Consider the following 19,857-nt stretch of genomic DNA (forward strand, 5'->3'; position numbering starts at 1 on the left):
AAAAGAATTTCTGGTGGTGGTATTAACCTTTTCCTATATAGCTGGGCTTTATTTTCTAGTAGTTTAGTTCAGTTTTTAGTGTAGTTGAATTTTTATGTTTTCGTATGTGCAGTTGACATAAAGGGAAACTGGTTGTAAGTGGAGTGGGGTCCAGATCCCTAATCCCGGGGTTACCAAGGAACCCAGGCCCCAAAGTAGAGATGACCGTGGACAACAAATCATCCAATTCACCAAATAAGGCAGGAACTCTTACGATAGTCCCTAAGGAAAGGGGCGCGGAGGCTTATGGGAAACGGAGTCCTGAATTGGATCCAATTTGATGGATTACCGGGAGAGCCCAGGGAAGTGGGCCTCACACTCCTGCGCATGTGCAGTTCTTCCTCATTGTTCTCCCGCGCCCTTGGCTCCAGCTTCGCGGGGCAGAGAACTCCCCGTGTGCGCGTCGTTCGGTGACAGGGTCCCGCGTGGAGGACGTGCACTACAGGTGAGAGCCGAGTTTCGAGGGTTGCTTTGCCAGGCTTGGGGTAGGTTTGCCCACACCTGGTGGAAGCAAAAACCTGCGCAAATCCCACGCGGGCTGACTCGGTAGCCCTTGTTCGGCGTTTGCCCCTAGAGAAAGCCCAGTGACAGAGGAGCTTGGCTGCGGACCTGCAGGTTCCACGAGGAGGATAAGGGCATGGGTTTTCGGTCAGAATAAAGTGCGCTGAGAAAAAAGGCATGCAAATGCTAAAGAACTGTTTCCAGAAGCACCTCGAATTTGCATGGGCCGTGAGCAGCCATTCATTAGCCAGTCAAATCCACACCACCAGCGGGGGTGAGAATGAAGGCCAGTCGACGGCCATACCACCCTGAACGCGCCCGATCTCGTCTGCTCTCGGGAGGAGAAACTCTTACAACATTTATTATACGCCGGCAGGCCAAGGGCAGGTGGTGGGTGTGCAGTACAGCAGGCTGATTTACGAATCCGACTTTTAACGAAGAAGTTTAAATTCTAGCGCTGCCACCGGGTCTCCCCATAGGCAAAAGGATGAGCCTGTAAGACTCAGTGTCTCCATCTGTAAATTGACGTTATTCCTAAAACCTGCCTCCAGGTCGTTCTGAGGATGGGATGCGATCGCACCTGTAAAGCACTCAGCACAGGTCCTGACGTTCACTCCGCCCCTGGGAAATGTTAATTGCCTTCCTCATGTTCTTTTCATTAAGTATATTTGTTCTCAAACACTCCCTGTAAAGTCGGTATTAACAACTCCCTTTTAACCAAGACTCTGGAGGTGAAGTCTCAGCGCCAGTGGTTGAAGGAGCTGGGCGCAAACCTCTCAGGTTTATTCCCACGCCCCACGTAGGGTTTGGCCCAGTACTAGGCAGAGTGGCACATCCCTTAGAGCCACGAGGAAGAACCTGGAGGGTACAGGACTGAGTCTTCCTTACAGGCTCTTAGAGATTTCTTGGTATCTGTTCAGAACCCTCAGGTTACTGCAGAAGTGAGGCTTCTAGACCCTTCCTTGTCCATCTGCCCTGTGCCCTCAGCAGTTGACAGACTCCCAAGCCAGATTTTCTGGCAGTGGCTCTCAAGCATACATGAGAATCACGTGGAGGGCTTGTTAAAATCTAACAGCTGGCGGGGCTCACTCCCAGAGGTTCTGTTCTGACTTAGTGGGCCTGGAAAGGGGCCTGAGAATTTACATTTCTGTCAAGTTCCCGGGTGACGCTGCTGCTGCTGCCAGTTTGAGTACCATACTGTGAAAACTACCGTTGTAGGGGATGGTGAATTCCGAGACAGTTGGGACCTGGGCCAAAGATTCCAGTTATTTTAATTTACCCCCTCCAGCCTGGTGCAATTTCCCTGGGTCACACAGCTCTTGTGAGGAAAGAAGGTGGGCACACCTGGGAGGGCCCCACCACAGCTGCAGGGCAGAGATCTGAGAAACAAGCAGGTTCTGTATTTGCTCGCTCAGAGGCAGTTTCTGGCCCTTCTGCCCTGAGTGACATCACCACATCAGAGATTGTCGAGAACTGCCAGTCAGCGGAGGGACAACTTTCAGAAGAGAGAGGTTAGCTTGGTTGAGAGTGGTGGGCAAGAGGCAGGCTTCGTGGGAAGAGGAAATTCTATGGACAGTTGGTGAGGACATGGCCTGGGAGGAAGGCCAGGCAGGGAAACACTAGCTCCACTCCTTCTGGAAACTTCTCCCCACACTCTTCATTTTCTAGTCCCTTTCCCAGGATTCTGCACTGCCCTTAAACCACGCCCATCACCACATTTGGAACTTAGGGATATGCTACCCACGCCCCATTCCTTCCTTTATTGGAGTGTAGGAAGGGTTTTGAGGGGTTATAAGAATCCTGCCTCTTTTTAAAAGTGAACAATATGGGACCTGAGGGAGTAATCAGCATAGAGTTAAGTACAAAGTTTCTGGAGCCCACCTGCCAGGATTCAAACAAAGCCCAGCTCTACCATATTACTTTAACTTTCTTCCCCTCAATTTCTTCATCTATAAAATGGGCGTAATAATAGTACCTACATCTTGCTTTATTTTAAGGAATAAATGAAGTGATGTATGTAAAGTGCTTAGAACAATGGCTGTTATATAATAAGCACTATACAAGTGTCAGTATCACTAATGTTATTATACCTGGATTATTATTATCTAGTTTACATTAATCATTAATGGCAGAACCAAAAGGAGCACCAAGGTCCCCTACTCTCAAACCACTGTTCTGGCCACCATGTCGCAGTTAAGTCAAAACAAGTTTCTTAATAAAAAGTCCCTAGAGACACTTCAACCGAAGGATAGCAAATCCCTTTAAAAAAAACCAACAACTTCCTTAAAGCACACCATCCCTGTTGTTAGAGGTTCCTATTAATTCTTTAGCCTCAAGGAGTTAAAAATATAAATAAAATATAAACAAATCCTATCAGGTTTTTGTTGTTGCGTGATTTTTACATTTTCTTAACGGAAATATTCAAAATATACAAAAGTAAATAATATAATGACTCCTGTATATTTGTCACAGCTTCAGCAGTTTTCGACATATGGACCATTTATTTCATCTGTGCTCCCCCCACCCCCTAACACACACACACACACACACACACACATACACACATACAAACACACACACACACACATACACATACACTTTCCCACTTCCACCTTCCTCTACTGGATTAAAGTAAACCCGAGACATCAAAACATTCAGAATATAATATGTTTAATAATGGATTGAAGGCATGGCGTGTTGTCCTTGCTATGCTCTGATTTGTTTAACCAAGTCTTCCTTAGCTGGACTCTGTCTTGTTTTATATTTGTCTGCGGTTAACTCTAAGGACGCTATACATTGCAAGAAGCCAATAAGAAAAAAATATTTACTTTCCCCAAAGAAAAATCTGCTTCTCTTAGCTCCCCATGGTTATACGAGGGATACAGCAGTCCCCTCGGTATACCTGCCCTTTCCAAAGGGTCTCCCACCTTGTGGCCATTTGTCAGCTGGTGTGTATGGATTTCTAGGTGCTTTCAGGACCTTCCAGGTAGACCATAGTTCTCACGATGTCTTTGTTCCTTTCCTTTCTCCAGCTCTGCCTTCGCCGTTCTCTAAACTTTTCCAGGAGCAGGAGAAAATGAACATATCCCAGGTGAGTTGTTATACTTATTACCAATTTTTTTTTTCAGTGAAACCTAAATGTTCTTTTGCATTTTTAGTAACCATGCTTTCTTGTCAATTGTTTTTCTTCATTTTTTTCATTTCCTGATTTTTTTCCTGCATTATCGTCTTACTTCCCTTTTCCCTCTTCCAGTGGTTGTGAAGGTCTACGTAGTCTTTTTCCTCTATTACTGATGACCTTTGATGTGTTTAACACAGATAAACATTCTTCTATCAGTATCAGGAATTGGTTTTTTTGGGTTTTTTTTTTTTACAATTTTCTTTTATTAGTTTCAGGTGCACAAAACAAAGTACTACTTAGACGTTTATCATTAGGAATTGTTTTTATAGTATCATCTAAATAAGATATATGCCTCCCTCATCTCCTTTTTTGTGGACATCAACTAACGCTTTTCTTTTTCGTTTTCTTTTTACATAATAAACTTTATTTCAGGAATTTTTTGTTAACTGCATCACACTTTCTAGCTACTTGGACAATAACTCTTGAAATTTCAGCAAACATTGTCTGATTGTTTTTGCTGTCGCAAGTTTGAAGATAAAGTGACAAAATAATAATAGTTGGGCAGTTAGAATATACCTACAATTTCCAGCTGCTTTTACATTCTAGTCACTGTTAAATTCTTTACCTAGATGTAATAACTCCAGTATACTTGTCCCAGCTTCACCAATTTTCAACATATGGACCATTTCATTTTGTCTGTACTTCCCCCTGCCCCAATGGGAGACCCCAAACCCAAGTCCACCCATTGTTGGTTGTAAGTTATCGTCTGCTGGGTCCCAACTTGCCCAAGAACTTGGAATGGGAGATCTTTTAGGCATAGGGTTGCCAGATAAGACACACGGCATGTAAGACAAACTATATCTTGCATGGGACATACTTAGACTAAAAACTTACTCGTTGTTTATCTGAAGTTCCATTTAACTGGGTGCCCTGTATTTTGTATTTACTGAATCTGGCAACCCTCCTTAGGTAGAAAGAGGGTTTGAAGTACCCTGTAGGGACCATTAGGACTGGCAGTCCTAGCTCGTCCTGAGGGCCAGACCCTCTCTGTCGTCAGTGGCTGATTGTATTACCCATTCCAGGTGGCCTGTGGTTGAACTGGTGGCCTGCTGTAGCTTTACCATCAGCTCCTCTTCCAAAGTTCAGGAATTCTCACGCTTGCTTCCCACAATATGTAGCTTTGTCAAGAAATGTAAAACTTTGCCTACCTACCCTTTATAAATAACTTTAAAAGAAAGTGCTTCCTGTTGAGTTAGCCCCATGTCTGTAAATCACCCACTTGCAGCCCTTCTCTGGTTTTATGAGGAACCAGTTCTTCAGCGCCCTTCTGTTTGTCCACCACGATTTACATATGTCATGTCTTCTTTCTCAGATTCTGTTGAATTTTAATAGAGGCCTCTGGAATATATCACGGAATGGCTGTGATTGTGTGCTGTCTGAATCTGGGTATCTGAAAGTGCCTTTACTCTGCCCCGTTACATGAATGATTGACTGGTTATAGGATTTTGCTTTGAGATCCTTTTCCTTTAGAGTATTATGAGAAAAGATCATCTCTATTATCTCCTGACATTTGGAGAGACTGGGGAAAAGTCATGTGGCAGTTTGATTCTCATTTTTTCATAAATAACCTGTTTTATTTTTCCTTCTTGCAAGTTTTTCTTTATCCTTGGGTTTCAAATATTTCACCAGGCAGTGTCTGGTTATTTGTTCTTTTCTCAGGCTGCCTACGTGGTAATTGGATGGGTTCTCTTAAGATGAAGACTCTTGTGCTCTGGGATGTTTTCAGTTATTTCTGTGATTCTTTTCCTTCCCTCTAGCCTCTTTGTTCTTGTCATCCAGAAATCCCATTAGACTGTCAGTGCCTCTCCCGATCGGCTGTCTGGGTTTTGTTACTTTCCTTTCATTTCTATTTTTCTGTTTTTGTTCTATGTGTTGAGAGATTTGCTCATTTATATAGTCATTTTGTTTTCAAGCCTTCTCTTGAGAGTTTTGCTTATTTGTTTTCATAAGTCGGCAACAGAATATTTAGTATCTGTGGGTTTTTCCTTTTTTTCTCAACCAGCTCTTCTCACTTTATGGAAGTAAGACTCTTACATCAATTTGGGGACACCAAAAGTTATTCTCTTCTATAGCTATTCTCTTCAATAGTTATTCTCTTCAATAAACTTGTTTTCATGGTCTTCAGTCTTCATTCGTTTTGGTACTTATCCTTTGGGTTGTTGCTTTTTATTGACATTAAATTTGTTTAACAGTCTTCAAGTCTGTTCTTGAGGCTTATTTTTTAGATTATTGGTTTTCCTCCTCCCTCTGGGCCTTCTTCTGTTTTCTGTGTGAACAGAAAGGTAAAAACCTCATTAGATCAGTATAGGTAGCTGATGTGTGTTTACTTGGCAGTGCAGAGGTATTTCCTGGGCAAGCTTTACCCTTGAATGGATGGACTGACGTGGGTCCTCACGTGAATTGTTGGGAGAAGTGTACAGACAGGCTTCTCTTTAGGCTGTGCAGAGGGGAGCGAAGCACGAGGGGACCCCTCTTTCCCCTGCCAAAGGGGGCAGTGCCTTACCTAATGGCAGAGAGTGTCAGTTTATTTCCTTAGCAATGCCTTAAAAGAAAAGCTGTGGGCCGGCCCAGTGGCTCAGGCAGTTGGAGCTCCCGAAGGCTGCCGGTTTGATTCCCACATGGGCCAGTGGGCTCTCAACCACAAGGTTGCCAGTTCGATTCCTCAAGTCCCGCAAGGAATGGTGGGCAGCGCCCCTTGCAACTAAGATTGAACATGGCACCGTGAGCTGAGCTGCCACTGAGCTCCCAGATGGCTCTGTTGGTTGGAGCGTGTTCTCTCAACCACAAGGTTGTTGGTTCGATTTCTGCAAGGGATGGTAGGCTGCGCCCCCTGCAACCAGCAACAGTAACTGGACCTGGAGCTGAACTGTGCCCTCTACAACTAAGATTGAAAGGACAACAACTTGACTTGGAAAAAAGGCCTGGAAGTACACACTGTGCCCCAATAAAGTCCTGTTCGCCTTCCCCAATAAAAAATCTTTAAAAAATTAAAAAATTAAATAAAGAAAAAGCTGTGACCATCTCAAGATACTAAGCACAGTACAATGCTACTCGGTTGGGTTGCAGAGTTCACACAGACCCCTGGAGAGAAGTCGCTGTTTCGTTATAGGGACCATTCTCCTGAGTGTTAATTCTCAGGCAACACCTGTGGAAGGGGGTAGAGGACACCCTAAGGAGTACAGCAGTACTTGTGTTACTCAGTGCTTCCACTGTCTCCCTCCCACTCTGTATCTTCCAGAAACTAGTCAGAATTTCTCACTTGCTGACTCTTGCCCAATGCTCCTCTACTCTGATAAGCGTGTTAGTGTTTGGATGTCTCTCCCTGCTCTAGCTTTGAAAGCAAAGGAGATAAGTGTGTGTGCCCAGTCCATGGTGTCGCGTTACGAGTCACTTTTTCTTGAAATTGTCCCTACCAGTGACTTGTGAGCCTCCTTTTCATTTGTTTGACAGCTGCTCATTGAGCACCACTGGGGATCAGGGCTGTTCTAGATGCTGCAGACACAGCTGCTAACTTCCGGTTCTGGGTCCCTGTTGGTCATCAGGGCCTACTGTCCTTCCGCTGCTGTCCCTCAGGTTCTGTCCTTGGTCTCCATGCTCTTTGTGAACAAGTTCCCTGTTTAGATGGCTTCAGCTACCACTGAAATACTCCTGATTTCCAAGTGTATCCTAATCCGAGAGCTCTCCCCTGAGTTCCAAGATACTGTAACCAGCTGTCACCGGGACATCTCCACCTGTATGTGTCACCGATGCCTTAAGTATAGCGTGTTTGAGATTCAGCTCTCTCCTGCCCACCCTATTCCTTCTCCTGTCAGTCTCAGAATATGGCACCAGCATTGACCCAGCTGTGCTTGCAGATAACCTGGTGGTCATGCTCCATTTTCCCTTCATTTCATAACCAGTTGCTGATTAATTCCACTTACAATGAACTCCCACTTCTAAATCCTTTTGCTACTACATTAAAATAGGTGGTCATCTCTTATAAGTCTATGACCTTCCTCTCGGACGTCCCTTGCAAACAGCTTTCTCAGCCGCAACAACATCAATATTTGGGGCGAGATAATTCTTGGTTTGTAGAGGCTGTCCTGTGCATTGTGGGATGGTGAGCTGCGTCTCTGGACTCACCGGCACCCTCTGGACTCACTACCAGTGGCACCCTTTCCTCGCTTGTCTCCAGACATTGCCACATGCCCCCTGGCAGACAGAATCATGTCTGATTGAGAACCACAGCTGTCAAGCACTCTCCACTCTGCTTCTGGAGCATTACTTTTAAAATATAAAGCTGATCATGTCCCTTACTTATAGGTCCCCAGTGTCCTCAGAAGTAATCTCCAAAGTAGGGGTGTCCACCCCAGACAACTGCATCATCAAGTAATGTATGGTATGTAAAGAAAGGATTAGAATGCCCTTTTATGTTTCTTTTGTATCTAAAAAAAATAAGAAAGTGAAGCTTTACTTTTGGTGTCTGGCTGGAGTGATATACAGTAGTGTAATTTCTAAGTAAATACACTGAGGGATACTGAGGAGTTCTTATTGATGGGGTGACTAAATATTTGAAATCCACTAGCCTACAGGAGAAAAATTCTCGGTGTCTGACCACTAAATACCTCTATTGTTCTTTATCTCATCAAAGCCCCCAACCTTATTCTGTCACACGGTACTACTTGCAATTCCCTTAATTGAATGTGATTTTAATGTTTCTATCCCTTTGCTAATATTGTTGCCCCAGGCTCACAGAAAACTCACTGTTGGTATGCAAGCTAATCTTTATCTCCTCAGTGAAGCATAACCTTGAAAAACAAAGATATCTAACCCTGCTCCCCCTTTGTAACCTTACTCTACTTTGCACACACTTTATTTCTGGCTCCCATAATTCATTATTGCATGTGTATGTCTATGTAAAAAGTCTCCTCGTAGGTCTGTAAACTTAAAAACAGGACTAGTGCCTTCATTGCCCTAGCGTCCTCCAAAACTAGAACAGTTGTAGGCATGCAGAGGAACTCAAATTGTTTTATGAATTAATAAATAACTGTAGAGGCTGAGTATTTCTGTTATGGTTTCTGTTTCTCCTGCAAAGTACGACATGAAGGAAGGTCCATAGACAGCCTTTGTAATATTTCCTGGTAAACTCTTAGCAGTGAACACAGTAGGATGAGTTCCCATACGTATTTCCCATGCGATTGGTCTTGAGCTCTTTGGATTAAGCAGGATTGGGCTATTGCAGGGGTCGGTGTTGTTTGAGGACATAGCAGTGGATTTCACCCCAAAGGAGTGGCAGCTGCTGGACTCTGCTCAGAGGCACCTGTACAGGGATGTGACGCTGGAGAACTACAGACACCTGGTGTCCCTGGGTAAGCACAGCTTCCCATGCCCCATGCAACTCGCAACGGCACGCGTGTCCCATCTTAGGAAGCAAATCATTGTAGAGTGTCATGAGTTTTAGGGTTGATGTTGCGGCTTCAAAGATTGTTTTAAGGAACTTGAAAGAATGTTGTATTCTTACCTCCTTAGTGAAAGGGTCTTCTTTGACGAGGGCCCCATTGTTGTACAGCTTCTAAAACTCCTCCCTTCTGATTCTTCAAAGGGCCTGAACGCTAAGCAACGTTGCCACAGCCATGTCATTTCTCGTAACAGGGCACTGTGTTACCAAACCTGAGCTGATACTCAAGTTGGAGCAAGGAGAAGAAGCGTGGCTCTTAAAGAGAGAACTCCCAAGTCAGCGCCACCCAGGTGAGCTAATGAGATCAGACAGCGGCGGCTGGGGGAAACTGGATCCCAAGTACCCAGTTCAGGGCTGGGGATCTGGGAAATGGGTTCCAGAAATCTCTTTTTGAGCCTCAAGGCTTCTCGACGTGACTAAAGACAGATGACCTCCATGCCTTAAATAGTAGCCTCCAAATATATAATTTTTAACTTTCATATATAATTCTTTTGTTTTCTGTGGAACATTTGTAGAGATATTTGCTTGGTTTTTGTAGAATCCAATTGCAACTTCCCTCATCCTAGCCCTTTATTTCTCTGTTTTTTTTCTGTTCAATAATAGCCTTTGTTCCCTCCAGTACCAAACACTCTGTAAATATGCATTTATTGATACATTATTTTATTCAACAATATTTATTTGTTTATTTGGGGAATGGTGTGTTTTTCCAGGACCCATTCGTTCCAAGTCAAGTCATTATTTTTTCAACCTAGTTGTAGAGGGTGCAGTTCATGGCCCATGTGGGAATCGAACTGACAACGTTGGTGTTATGAGCACTGCACTCTAACCAACTGAGCCAATCGGCCGCCCCCAACAATATTTATTAAGTGCCTGCCATGCACCAGTCACATAAAAAGCAGAAAGGATAGAAAAGCAGTCTCCTATCAGTAGATCCAGTTAGCAAATAAATACATACTGTGTGTGGTAGTAATCAGCATTCTGAAAAGCTAAAGTCAGGTGAAGAAGAGAGAGACTGACAGGGAGTGATATTTTGGAAGGGAAGTCAGGGAAGGCCTCTTTGAGGAGGTGAACATTTGAACAAAAAATGTGGAATGGAGTTTAGAACAAAGGGGTGGCGTGAGCCATGAGTTATTGGAGACAGCAAGTTCCAAGCCTCTAAGACGGGGGTGGGCCTAGTGGAATCAGGGAACAGCACGGAAGTCAGGACCAAAGAGGGTTTCCTGAGGAGAAAGGCGCAAAAGATGGCAGAGACTTAGCTGGGGGAAGAAATTTACAGGCCTGGTAAAGACTGAATTCTACTCTCAGTGAGATAATAGGTAAGAGAGGAAGTCAAGGACTCCACCCTTAAGCACTACATTTGGAGGTCAGGAAGACACAAGATTCTAGCAAGAGAGACAGAGAAGAAGGACCCAGTATGTAGGGACAGAGCCAGGAGACTGGTATTCCAGAAGCCAAATGAACAAAGAGTTTCTAGAAGAAAGGAGTGAGTTCCACTATGCAAATGCAAATGTGAAGTTGGCATTGTCCCTCCTTTTCCTGGAAATTATCCAAACGCCCCAAGGAAAGTTAAAAACAAAAAAACAAAAAGAAAAAAAAAAAAAGCTCTATATTTATTGTAGGTTGAAGGCAGCTGAAATACCAAATGTGAAAACAAAAAGAAACAAAACAAAAAATGGTGGAAAAACTGCCAAAAGAAATGCAAATCTGCCTTAATCATGAAAAGTAGAAGTAGAGAGAAAGCACCATATAAACTAGTACTTAGGAAATAGTCTCAGAACATATTGTACAGACACTATTTACTTGCAATATTTACCACAAATGGGACTTAAAATGGTGAAGAGATTTTTTTAAATAATGGGAAAGTAGCTTAGGTTCTGGGTAGAGCTGAGAATGGAATGTGCTAACTCAGTGAAGAACGTGAGAGTGAGTCTTCGGTTGAAAATGCTCAAGATATGGAATTAAATACCCTGCTTTGGTAGGAGCTGGCAATATTGTAGACTTGTGGGATGATCATTTGAACATGCATTGTGAATTTAGGTGTAAGAAACTAGTATAAACGTTCAATATCAAATTTTCCTTGCTAGCATATTGACTGTTTTATCTACCACAGAAAAGTCATCAGTTTTTAAGCATACAGTTGATGTTATTGCATAAACTGAGAATAGCAGAGGATACTAATAATTGCCCATAGCCAAAAATTTTAAAGACAAAAATTAATAAAGGCTCTAGGACCAAGTCGAATAGCCAGGTGCTTGAGTTCTCATAGAAAGAAACATCAGAGAAGACGAAACATGACATAAAAGTAGAATTAAAAATTAGTATCGTGACAAGACACAATCAGTTGGTAAAGTAAGTCGGCAGACTCAAAGTGGGAAAAGTGGGGATGTCAGGACAGGTTACTATTGATTAACCTACTAGATCAAATGATAACACCATCAATCAGAATATAGAGGTGGATTGGATCCTGTTGCGAGCATGGCTTGTCCTCTCATGTGTCTTACCGTTCTCTTTGGACATTGTTTTTCTGTATCACAGCTATAGGGAGAGATGGAGCTAGAGCTATAGGACTGACCATTAGACCAAGGGAAATTAATAATTTCATAAATTTAGTTGGGAGTTGGAAAAGAGGAGGAAGAGGTTGGAAGCGTGTAGACTGTACTAAGGATCCTACTACAGTAATTAAAAAAGTATGGGGGAGAGAAGGAAAGGTTCTAGTCTGTAATCTGCCTCCTCACTTAATCTTTGCTCTGACACTTCCCTCGATCGCCCTTCAATCTCCCTACTCTGTGTCCCTTATTTTTGTTCCATTCCTTGACTGTCCTCCATCTTTGGATCAGTTGTTTTCCTTACATCCTTTGTTCTCAGTTCACCATTCCTTGTGCTTTATTTCAAACTCTCTACCTATTTTGAGGTCATATTTGTAGCAAGCCAAAGCTACTTGTATTAATTTTCAGCTTTCTCTCTATTTTTCTGCTGTAGTATGATGGGGTTTTTTTTGTCTTTGTTTTCATGTTACCAAATCAAAAGAGTATAACATACTTGCCTAGGAGTTCTTTCATCCCAGGAGACTGTGTCCAAAACCTGAAAATCAACTCAACATAGGGTACTTGTGTACAACCCATTCCTTAAGAAATGTGTTTTGATTTATAATGTATGTTAATTTTTAATATTTCTAGAAGTCCAGAAAGTCAATAACGTGAAAGAGAGAAGCCAAGCCAATGAACATAAACATGCAAGGCAAGCTTTATTCATCAACAACAAAACATCGATGAAGGAGAGAAGTAAGGCCTTAGGAGAAGCATTTAATATGGCCACAAATCCAGTGCCTTCAAGAGAGATATCCCATAAATGTGACTCATTTGGAACAAGCTTGAAAAGTGTTTCAGAATTAATTATTTGTAATAGAAGCCATGTAATAAAAAAGTGTGGTGATTTCAATGGATGTAAATTCCTTGACACTATGCATGAGAAAATTAATACAGGGGACACGTCCTGTGAAAATGATCAAAAGAAGAAATCCCACTGTCATAATGATGACTTTATTCAACATCAGAAGAATTCAGATTTGCATCTGCTTTTTGAATATAATTGTAGGAAAGCCTTTCATAAAAAAACAGCCTATGTTGCATATATGAGAACTCACACAGGAGAGAAACCCTTTGAAAGTAATGATTACAGAAGAGCCTTCATGCAAAAGTTAAAGTTTAATGCTTGTCTGAGAACCCTCAGGGAAAGGAAGTCACATGAATCCAGTAAAAGTGGGAAGTCCTCATGTATGAAGTCAAAACATGCACACCAGAGAACTCGCACAGGGGAGAAACACTCTGAGTGTAATAAATTGGGGAAATCCTGTAGCAAGAAGTCAAACCTTACTCAACATCAGAGAATGCACACAGGAGGAAAACCTGATGAGTATAATGAAAGTAAAGGAGCCTTGCAGAAGCCATACCACACTCAAAATGAGAGAACACACACAGGAGAGAAAATCTGTGACTGTAATAAATGTGGGAAACCCTTCCATGAAAAGTCATGCCTTACTCAATATCAGAAAATTCACACAATACAAAAACCCAATGAGTGTAATGAAAGTGAAAAAGCAATAAAGAAGTCACACCTCACTCAAAGTCAGAGAGTTAACACAAGCGAGAAAAGCTCTGAAGGTGGTAAATGTGAGAAAGCTTCCTGCAAGGAGTCAAAACTTGCTCAACATCAGAGAACGCACTTGGGGAAAAGAACAGATGAGTGCAATGAAAACGGGAGGACCTTAACTAAGAAGTCACACCTCACTCAAAATCAGAGAGTTCACAAAGGAAAGAACACCTATGACAGTAATAAATGTGGGAAAAGCTTCCATAAGAAAACAGAACTTACTCATCCTCAGAGCACACACACAGGGAAAAAACCCTATGAATGTAACGAATGTGGAAAATCCTTCTTTGTGAAGTCCAACCTCACTGAACATCAGAGAACTCACACAGGAGAAAAACCATATGACTGTAACAAATGTGGAAAATCCTTCTGCCAGAAGTCAGCCCTCACGGTGCATCAGAGAACTCACACAGGAGAGAAACCGTATAAATGTAATGAATGTGGGAAAACCTTTTGCGTGAAGTCAAACCTTACTCAACATCAAAGGACCCATACAGGAGAGAAACCCTATAAATGTAATGAATGCTGGAGATCTTTCTGTGTGAAATCCAACCTCGTTGTGCATCAGAGAACTCATACAGGAGAGAAACCCTACAAATGTCCGGAATGTGGGAAAACTTTCTATGAAAAGTCAGCACTCACAAAACACCAGAGGATTCACACAGGGGAAAAACCCTATGAATGTGATGAATGTAGAAAAACCTTCAGCCAGAGGTCAGCCCTCACCAAACATCAAAGAAAAACACACAAGAAGAAAACTCCCATCAACGCTCTCTCCATGCAGAAGCCTGCATCTCCAAGTCAGACTCATTGAACATCAGCAAAATTGCAGAGCAGAAACGCTAAGATGTCAACCCTTGTAGGACAGTCTTTATCAATAGGTGATAGCTAATTGGAATTAGCGGATTAATACAGGAGTGAAACCCTATGAATGCTTTGAATGCGTGAAAGCTTTCAACAAGTATTCAAAGATATTGAGGGGGAGTATGTCATTTTAAGGAATATGGATTAAAAATGTTCTTGTAGAAATATTGTTTAACTAGATGTCATATGTCAGATGTGACACCAAACTTATTACAGAAAAGGTAACAAAATATTTTGTTCTTAATAGAATGTGAAATGTGGAGCTTTTGTAAAAGCATGAATAATTTATGTCATTGACACAACAGCATTAAAGACATATGTGAAAAGTCAGAGGCATACTGGGCTACATATAGGGTATAGTACATGATCGTGCTATATAACATGAATAATGTGTATGTTGGATTTGCATATGGGAACCCACCACTGTCTCTGCATCTCAACAATAAGTGAAAATCGAGCAATCAAAGAACCTGTGGCCCAACAATCCCACTTCTAGACACATACCCTAAAACAGTAGTTCTCAAGTGGACATCCTAAAAGGTATTTGAAAATATCAGGATGGCTTGGTTGTCACTATGACTGAGGGTACTACTAGCCTTTAGTAGGTCAGAGAACGAAAGATGCTGAACACCCTGAAATGTGTCAGTGAAAGGACAGGATGAAGAGGCTCATCCAGAATGCCATTTACTCCCTCACAGAAGAACACTGCCCTGGGGAAAATTGTACATCTGTCACCACACATTACAAGAATGTTCATTGCAACGCTTTATCTAATATTTTTTTAAAAACTAAAAGCAACAAGTGTCCATTAATGATAGACTAGATAAATAAATGTTGTTATGGTCATACAGTGGGAATAATATATACCAATAAAAAGGAGTAATCTCAGTTAAACACATCAAGATTATATCTTACAACAATAATGTTGAATTAAAAAATATAGATACCATGTTATTGCAGTTATGTAAAGTTTAAAAACAGAATTCAGCAGTACATTGTTTAGGGTACACATACAATAAGTAAAACTACAAAGGAAAACAAGTGGATGATTAACAAAATCGAGGATAGCAATTACATTTGTGGAAGAAGAAGGGGCTGACATTTAAGGAGAGAGTAAGCTTCATGTTTTAAATGGATCATGAGTACATAGGTATTGCTTTTAACGTTTTTCTTCATATATGCATATATATATACATATACATATATATATATATATATATACACACATGAGCATACATTTCTGTTCATACACTTTAATTTTCAAGAAACAAGCTTGAAATAATTGCATTTGAATGTTAGCAAAAGTGATGTTTTGGTGTAAGGATCATAGTTAAGATTCCTTTTCTTTCATTTATTTTTTCTGTGTCCAAAAATCTCTGTAATGACTTTTCAGGTATCTACACCACTTGTCCTTTGGGCCTAGCCTTCTTGATTGTATTTTTTCCTTTGTTCCCTAGTAAAATTTCTCCTAAATTTTTTAAAAATAATATGAACATTGATTAAAATAGGAAAAGTAAAGAAAGTGAAAAAGAAACAAAATCAAAATACAGTAAGCAAATAGAAATGAAAAAATAACCGAATACCACAGATAAACAAGGTGAATTCACACATCAAAGGCAGAGTTTAATAGTTGGTTAAAAAAAATAAATCCAACAATGTGTGGTTTGCCCCCTCAAAAAAGCGTCTAAAACCAGGTGACAAAGAAAGTTTGAAAGTTAAGGGAGAGGCAAAACTATGTTCGTTTGTTTGTTTTAACATTCATTCACTACAGTGTAACTACATAAGGGTAAGTCCTGTGATTACACCATTTAAGCCAACTGTGCTGTTAATCGTTAGGTTCTTCAGCCTGTTATCAAAAATGATCTTGTAGGGAAATATTCATTGATGTGAAAATATGTTCCAGCTATACTTCTTTTCTGTCTTAAACTAATGCTTTTAATCCTTATAGTCAGAGGATCCACAAGAATCCGGAAAGGGCAGAGAAGGAAAAAGGCTTTCAGGCAAGTGTGTCTTTTTGATTGATGGTTCTCCTTTGCTTGTCATTTCTAGGAAGAAACTTTTTAGTATGCCTTGTTTTGACTTTATGTAGAATGATGAGCAGGGCACTGATAATGGGGCAACTTCTAATCATGACATTGCCTCCAGCCCAATTTTATTAATTTTCAAAATAAAGAAGCAAATTTAGATAATACTATTGTCTTAGTCTGTTTGGGCTGCTGTAACAATACCACAGATTTATAAACAATAGAACCTTATTTCTCACAATTCTAGAGGCTGGCAAGTTCAAGATCATGGTGCCAGCATATTTGGTGTCTTCTAAGGACTCACTTCCTGATGCGTGGACTGCTGTCTTCTTGCTCCTGGAGAAAGGGGTGAGGGAGACCTCCAGGGGTCTCCCCTGGAGGGGGTCATTTTTATAGGGCATTAATCCTATTCATGAGGGAATCCACCCACATGACCTAATCATCTCCCAAAGGCCCCACCTCCTAATACCATCACATTGAGGGTTCGAATTTGAACATGAATTTTGGAGGGACATTCAGTCCATAACAATTATAATGTTTTTCCGATATTACTCTTCTGAACTTTATATGTCAGATTACAGGGCAATTGGCATATCATTAAAGGCCAAAGGTGACAATCTGGAAAGAATGAAGGAAAAAGAAAGAAAGCGTAGTGTATATCTTTAGAGAGGATTAGAGATTGAATTTTCTGACCTGGACGTGATGACACCCTCCTGCCTCGATTGTGCCCTTGCAGACACCCAATAATAGGACTTTTCTTGTGAATTCTGTTTCCTGCCAGTTCATTCAGCTCAGTTCACTTCTCTGAAAGTTGTCCTAAATCTTCCATTGTCACACAGTCTTGATTGTCTCTGCAGAGTATAACACTGTGCAAATTTTGCACACTCTGAACAGGAGGATCATGAATTGCTTCCAGCCCAGACCCCTTGAATAGGATCTTGTTATACAGCAAGCAATGAAGGAAGGGTATACATGCCACATCACATTTACTATTTGAAACAGGACTGTGAGGTAAGTTCTCTTTCCATGCCCATTTCAAAGATGAGGAAAACAAGACTTACAAATGTCCCTTAAAATTACTGGAGTTATAGGGAAACCAAGTAGCAGACCCTGGCGTTGAACCCAGGTCTCTCTGGTTCCCATGTTAGTTCTGCAGAGAGACCCTTTTAACCCACTTCCAGTTTGATTCACTCCTGCTTTCTTTTAATTCATGTTTTCCTTATACCTTTTTTCTTGCTTTTACTTTTAACCTGCCCACATAACTTTATTTAAAATAAGTTTCTTATTGGCAGTGTATAGTGTGGTCATGATTAGCCACACTGTCAATCTCTGTCTTTTACAGGTGTATTTAGACCATTTATATTTAATGTAATTATTTACATGTTAGAGCCTAACTCTGCCATTTTGTTTCTGTTTGTTTTCACTTCTCTGTTTTCCTTGTCATGCTTTCCTGTGGGCTAGTTGAATATTTTTAGAATCCTATTTTTATAGTGTTTTTGAAGGTATCTCTTTTGATAGCTTTTTAAGTGTTATATTTTTGTAACTTATCAAAGTCTATAATTTAAAACTCTCAAAAAGAAAATCTCCAGGCCCAGCTCACTGGAAAACGCTACCAAAAGTTTAAAGAAGAAAAAAACACCAATTCTACACACTTCCAGAAAACTAAACAAAAACACTTCCTAATTCATATTATAAAGCTAGTATTCACTGATACCAAAATCAAAAGGTTTTAAAACTACAGTACAAAAAGAAAAATACAGCCTGATGATATTCCTTATGAATATATACATACAAATCCTTAACAAAACCTTAGCAAATAGGATTATTAACCATATGAAAAGACATGAATATGTGAAAAGAATTATATACCATGGGGTTTATTGCAAGGATGTAAGGATGGTTCAGTATTTGAAATCAATCAATGTAATCTATATTAACAAACTAAAGAAGAAATGATCTTGGGTTGATATCACATGACCATATCAATCAATAAAGAAAAAATATTTGACCAAAGTATTTGAAATTCATGACAAAAACTCTCAAAAAAAAATAGGAATAGAAGGGAACTTGATAAAGAGCATCTATAAAAACCTACAGCTAACATACTTATGGTGAAAGACTGGATGCTTATCCCTAAGATCGGGAACAAGGAAAGGATATCTGCTCTCACCACTCGTATCCAATATAGTGCTGAAAGTTCTAAACTGCAGTAAGGCAAGAAAAGGAAAAAACACACGCATCAGAAAAGAAGGAATAAAATTGTCCGTATTTGCAGGTGACATAATTGCCTCAGTAGAAAATCCCAGGGAATCTACAACAAGACAAAAATCCAGAAAAACCTACTAGAACTAATAAGTGAGTTCAACAAGGTTATCAGTACAAGGTAAACATACAAAACTCAATTGTATTTCTATATGCCAGCAATGAACATGTGGACACCAAAATTTAAAATACAATATACCGTTTTAAATTGCTCAAAAATTATATAGTTAGATGTAAATCTAACAAAACGTACAGAACGTGTATGCTGAAAACTACAAAATATTAATCGAAGATCTAAAGAAATGGATTAACATACCTTGTTCATGGATTGGAAAACTCAATACAATAAAAATATTAATTCTCTTCATATGGATATGTAGGCTTGATTCAATTCCTATCATATTCCTGCAGGAATTTTTTTTGTAGATATAGGCAAGATTATTCTAAAGTTTTTATGAAAAGAGACAGGAACTAGAATAGCTAAAATAATTTTGAAAAAGAATAAAATGGAAGAATCAGTCTGCTGATTTGTTATAAACTACAGCAATCAAGACTGTGTAGTATTGTTAGGTGGATAGACACATGATCAAAGGAACATAACAGAGAACCCAGAAACAGACTTACACAAATATTCCCAACTGATTTATTTTTACAAAGGTACCGGAGCAATTCATTGGAGGAAGGACATACTTTTCAACAAATGATGCTGGAGCATTGTGCATCTCTAAGTGAATAAATGAACCTCGACCTCCAGAGGAGAGGAGGGTGGGCTTTAGATTCGGACAGACCTGACTTTGAATGCCAGCTTTGCCACTTGCCACTGTATGTTTCTGACTCGGTTGTTAAAGCTAGCAGAACCTCAAACCCAAGCCTAGTGCTCATCAACGATACATGGATGCTGGAAAAAACCGGTAATGAATGGGTTACGTTTAATTTACTGAAACAGTTTCCCAAACGGCCACCAGAGGGCTCTAGTCACACATGACAGACCACCACTTCTCTGCTCTGAAAGCTGCCTGCCTTGCAAACCCACCTCTCCTCGTTTCAGTCACCCATTTTCATTAACCCACATTAATGCATAGTGCTGGGGAAACATTTTTCACAGTTATGTGTCACTACGTTTCCGTCAAAGAATAAAATCACATCGCTTTAATTATACCGCTTTTTCCTTGCCTATTTCAAGTTTTTCTTTTTGAGTCTTGCATTCTCAATAGGGGCAATATTGCCCCCAAGGGGGTGAAAATTGGTTCTTGGGGCCTGAAAAAAAATCTTAGATATTACAGTGGTTTGTGGCCCTCAGAGGACTGTAGTACATAAACATATACAGTATATCTGTGGTATTCAATTTTTATGGGGAAGGGAACAATTAGGAAATAAATACCTAAAAAGCCTCCTTGGGG

General features: G+C 40.6%; 1 long non-coding RNA gene across 1 annotated transcript; it reads left to right on the top strand.

Moving 5' to 3' along the window:
• The first annotated feature begins 399 nt into the window (after positions 1 to 399).
• Positions 400 to 15,300, top strand: LOC308491083. Its single transcript, XR_013992275.1, has 5 exons — positions 400 to 484; positions 3,573 to 3,631; positions 8,943 to 9,069; positions 9,353 to 9,448; positions 12,335 to 15,300. It is a non-coding gene; the product is annotated as an uncharacterized lncRNA (long non-coding RNA).
• The last annotated feature ends 4,557 nt before the right edge of the window (positions 15,301 to 19,857 follow it).

The sequence above is a fragment of the Rhinolophus hipposideros genome, assembly GCF_964194185.1.
Source record: "Rhinolophus hipposideros genome assembly, chromosome: 22".
NCBI classification, from domain to species: domain Eukaryota; kingdom Metazoa; phylum Chordata; class Mammalia; order Chiroptera; family Rhinolophidae; genus Rhinolophus; species Rhinolophus hipposideros.